The sequence below is a fragment of the Penaeus japonicus genome, unplaced genomic scaffold, assembly GCF_977035675.1.
Source record: "Penaeus japonicus unplaced genomic scaffold, GWHDUDI00000001_assembly GWHDUDI00000024, whole genome shotgun sequence".
Lineage (NCBI taxonomy): Eukaryota > Metazoa > Arthropoda > Malacostraca > Decapoda > Penaeidae > Penaeus > Penaeus japonicus.
The window spans coordinates 20,093,007-20,098,006 of record NW_028234426.1 but is presented as its reverse complement, the minus strand read 5'-3'; the positions used below and the strand labels follow the sequence as shown (position 1 = coordinate 20,098,006).

The following is a 5,000-nucleotide window of genomic DNA, read 5'->3' as shown; positions in this document are numbered from 1 at the left end:
TATATACTTATATCTGATATATTATATATTTATTATATATGGTATTGGTATTAATTGTATATATGATTATAATAGTTTATATATATATTTTATATATATATTAATATATATTTATTACCATAAACGAATTATTAATGTCTACAATATACAACTTATATTTTTATAAGTTATACACTGTTTTATAGATATATAATACATAATATATATATAATGTATATGTTTATAGTATATTATATATATAGTTTATATATATATTATATCTAATTATACTAAAGCCTGATATATATATATATATAATATAAATTCATATATATAAATTATGAATATATATATATATAATAATATATAATTATATTATATTATTTAATAATATATATATATATATATATATTTTACCTATATACATATATTTATATATATTGTATATGGTAAAATATATATATTATATATATATATAGTATATTATATATATATATATATTTATATATTATGTATTTATAAAAATATATAAGAGAGGAGATAGAAAGAGGAAAAGAAAGAGAGAGATAGAGTGATGGAGTAGAGAGGAGAGAGTTAGAGAGAGAGGGAGGAGAAGGGACGGAGGAAGGAAGAGGAATTATGAAGTAGAAAAGAGGCGGATGGATGAGAGAGAGGGGGGGGGGAGAGTGAGAGAGAAAGGAGACGAGAGAGAGGGGGGGGGACGAGGGAGGGAAAGAGCGAGGTAGGGTGGTGGTGAGGGGATGAATTAGAGGGGGGGGGAGAGGGAAAGAGAGAGGGGGGGAGAGGGAAAGAGAGAGGGGGGGAGAGGGAAAGAGAGAGGGGGGGAGAGAGGGAGGGGGGGAGGGAGGGAGGGAGGGAGGGAGAGAGGGAGAGAGGGAGAGAGGGAGAGAGGGAGAGAGGGAGAGAGGGAGAGAGGGAGAGAGGGAGAGAGAGAGAGAGTAGTTATGAGATCTGAGAAGATTTGGAAAGATGAATCACGAGTGGAGATGAAGAGGAATGGGATAATGAATGGATCCTGATTGGAGAGAAGGAGATGGAGAGAGAAGGGTAGAGAGAGGAAAGGGAGGAGAGAGAGGAGGGAGAGAGAGAAGGAGGAGAGAGAGAGAGAAGAGCGAGAGAGAGATAGGAGTGAGAGGAGAGAAGAGAATGGAGAGAGAGAGAGAGAGAGGAGAGAGAGAGAGACAGCCGAGAGAGAGACAGTAGGACGCAGAATGAGATGAGATTTGACATGAGGAGTGATTTAATATTTGAGAGAGTGAGTGTGTGTGTGATTGTGAGTATGAGTATGAGTGTGAGTGTGAGTGTGAGTGTGAGTGATTATGTGTGAGTATGAGTGTGTATTTTCATCTTTTATGTTTTATAGAATAAGACCACTGGCAAACAAGTGTACAGACACCAACCTTGGTCATATTCTCAATAATTTTAACTAGGCATAACAGTAAACCAAGATCACATCATTGTTAATGAAAGAAAGAAAGGAAATGTGTGAATTATAAAGATCAACCTAAGATAAATCAGCAAATGAAGCACCAGGCGACTAGTGAAAACAAACTGTGATATAAAATGTATGATACATATGGAGTCAAAGTAGTTAGGAGAGTGTCATACAACTGTCATCATAGTAGACAATTATTTGTGAACAATGCATATGGAAACTGCATAAAACATATTACCATTTATCAAACAAATCCTTTAATACAATTGTTAAGAAGGATGTAGACCACAAAACTGATGCCAGCTACAACTGGACAGTTTATAAATGTGTCAAACTGCCACTTTATATGACATAGTATATAACAATTTTAAGATGCACATGCCAGTATGCAAGATGTGGAAGCATTTATTGGAAAAGAACCAATTAATGTTCATACCAACTTTAGTAAAAATAGGACAATTTTAAGCAATGAAAAAAAAAAAAAAAAAAAAAGATAAATAAAAATATTAACAAATTGGTGAATCACACACACACACACACACACACTTAAACCCGTTGCCGACGGGGCTATTTTGGCTCTAAATGGTCGAAATGCCGGTTATTCTAACGCATAAGCCTAACTAGCCGCGGGTGAGCACTGTACGCCCGATCACTCGGCTTGCTGGTCTTGACCAAATATCTCATCTCTGGCGTCTGACCCAGAAACCACTGGACGTGATATCTTGTCTCTTGTCGTTAACGGGTCAACCCATTAACGACTGAAGACGTGATGTTACGTCATGGCTTTTTGTGTGGTTGGCACATCACACAGCGGTCAGAATTTGCGATTTTATGATCATAAGTCAAGTTTACAATGTGAAATCAGTTGTTCAGTACTTGAATGTTAGTATGCTACAAACATCAGACCAAGTAAGAAATTACAAATAACTTTCATCTTCGATTAATTCAATGCTATATTTTCCATTACTTTGTTTATATTGTGTAACATCTATGTAGTTCTACATGTTGCTGAATATGATGTATACACATCATATAACAGCACTTATTGCATGATTTGTAGTATTTGAAGGAGGAAGTCCTTTAATAAATTCAGTGTATAAATCGATGTTCAATGATGTTCATGATATTATCAAAACCAATGTATTGAGTATCAAACAATATGTCCAATAGGACTGTTTGTTACTGCTCAAGAGTGCTCCTTTGGGTGCTATTATTAGACAAACAGTGGTTAATATGGCTAATGCCGTCCAGACCCCACAACTGTAGGTGTTTGTGTGTGTGCTTATATTTATAATGAAAATTATATTCCTGATAATTTTTGACTGAAAAATGTTTCAGCAGCCTTGCATATATGCTTTATTTATGGGAAAGATGAAATATTGTAGACACATCTCAAATCTTCACTTGCTTTCTGTAGACTCTTGATCACAAATTCATTTTTTTGACCAATGTGTGCCAGGCAATTGTGTGCATAGTGGGTGGATGCAGCATGAGCAGGCAAATAGCCCAAGGTGTTAGGCCTATGCATTTTGAAAATCTCCGGTGTTAAGACTGTCTGTGGCGCCAAATCCACCCTGGCGTTATTGGGTTAATTTCCTTATGGAATCTATTTTATGGCAATCTTGGATCTTCAGATGTGAACAACCAGCATCTGTTAGGACAAGAGCTTGGGAGTAGAAAGGACTCATTACACTTATGCAATGAACAGCACCAAATAACCATCAATGAAAAATCCACTATAGGGTCATTAGATTCATATCATGAATTAAATAAAACTTCTCAAAATATCTCATCTTAGCTACATGCAATAAGAATCTGTTCGATCATTGCACAGAGGGAATAAAAAAGAGAAAAACTTACTGACAGGTGAAATCTGTTCTTACTTTAAATGTTTTTGTATTGTTTATATATAATTTTTATATCTAAAGAAACAAAGAAAAAGTACCCATGAACACGCACCAAGGGTACACTTTTAGTAACATCGTTTAGACATAGACATTGTTGTGACAGTAAGAATTGAAGATATTTCTAATTTCATAAAATTATTCATATTCCTGCCAATATTTTTCACTTATAAATTATTTTATCAATTGTGAGAATCAAGAGCATAATATAAAATCAAATGATGATATTCACACTTTCATAAAATTGCCTTCACAACATTTCATAATGTTCACCATTTCAGCTACTTCTTAGACAAACATATTTTTTGTGCATTTTTTATAGTGTTTCAAGAAAAAAAATATGAAACTGATGTTTTGACTGCCATGACCATATCAACAACACACAAAGTGATAGCCAAGAATAATACAGGAAACATTTTCCTTGTCTGAAAGTTCAAAATAGTATCATAAAAAAAAAGTTCTCTACTGGTTTAGTCTTCAAAAATAATTGCTCATGTTTACATAGGACTTCCAATATCTATCTGAAGCACATATTTAGGGTAATTTCCAAACATATGGTTTGAGGTCTAGAAGCACCTACAATACACTGCACTGATTAGGTAAATAAATACACATACACAAAAGTAGGAAATGGTGTTTCCTAGCACTTAGATTGGGCTTGACAGTAACTTCATTTTCATCTTATTTTCCCAGAAACAAAATTATGAAGAAAAAAACAAGACATGTGGCAAGAACTTTAAAATAAACATGACTTTAACATATCCTTATTCTATCATCTACTTTCATGGTCTTACTAGTCATACCTTGTCTTTTTAAATGGGTTCGCAAAAAAGGGGGTAAAATAATGTTAGTTTACTTGTATATGATAAGAGCTTTAAAAGGATATCCCTAACGCTGCCATATTTTTATTTTCAGAGTCCCATCACACACTTTAAAGATTTGCTCACAGATAAACTGTAACATTTTCATGACAATATATCAACATTAGGGAACTTTCCTTGAGCCTTCTTGTACATTTGGCACCTGACAGGAATGTTTACAGAAATTATTTACAAATGCCTCAATTGGATCCTCTCTGCACTGATATTTCTGAGATTATGATAAAATTAAATCTAATATGGCACACAATTAAAACAAATCATAAAGCAATAACAACAGTAAGAAAGTTTACATTCAAAACAAAATAGAAGTAGTTTCCTGAATAGAGTAATCTAGAAACTGAAATATCTGTTGTGTTACATCAAGATATTTCCAATAACACTTAAAAAAAACACTAAGAAAAAATCAGTCATAACACAAATGTAATAATGCTAACATTAAATCAGTCATATAAAAAATAACAGGGCCAGTAGTTTGGTCAATTGAAGAGTATTGCATATACTCCTTGATAATCTCCCAATTAACTCCAAAAATAAATGTTAATTTCGTACCTTTAATACTGTGATCTCATTAATACAATCTATCTCAAATATTATTCCAAAATTTGTGACAAAGTGATAAATGATTCACGATATATCAATGCATATGAACAAATTGACACTTAGGTAAGCATAGAAGTCACTGAGTGAGCCTGTTAAATTTTTTTTTTTTTTTTTTTTGACTTCTGGGTTGTGGAGCATGGGATCTTTAGTGGCAAGGGAAAGTTAAAGCATAGTTAATGC

At 33.5% G+C, this 5,000-nt stretch overlaps 1 protein-coding gene across 2 annotated transcripts in view; it reads right to left on the bottom strand.

Annotated features, from left to right (window-relative positions):
* Positions 1-3,298: 3,298 nt before the first annotated feature.
* Positions 3,299-5,000, bottom strand: part of LOC122252322 (glycoprotein-N-acetylgalactosamine 3-beta-galactosyltransferase 1-like) — a 76,518-nt gene continuing 74,816 nt past the window's right edge. For both annotated transcript variants that reach the window (XM_086550807.1, XM_086550808.1), the window contains one exon: positions 3,299-5,000. This exon is cut by the window's right edge and continues 639 nt beyond it. The gene's annotated coding sequence lies outside the window, so the exon portion shown is untranslated.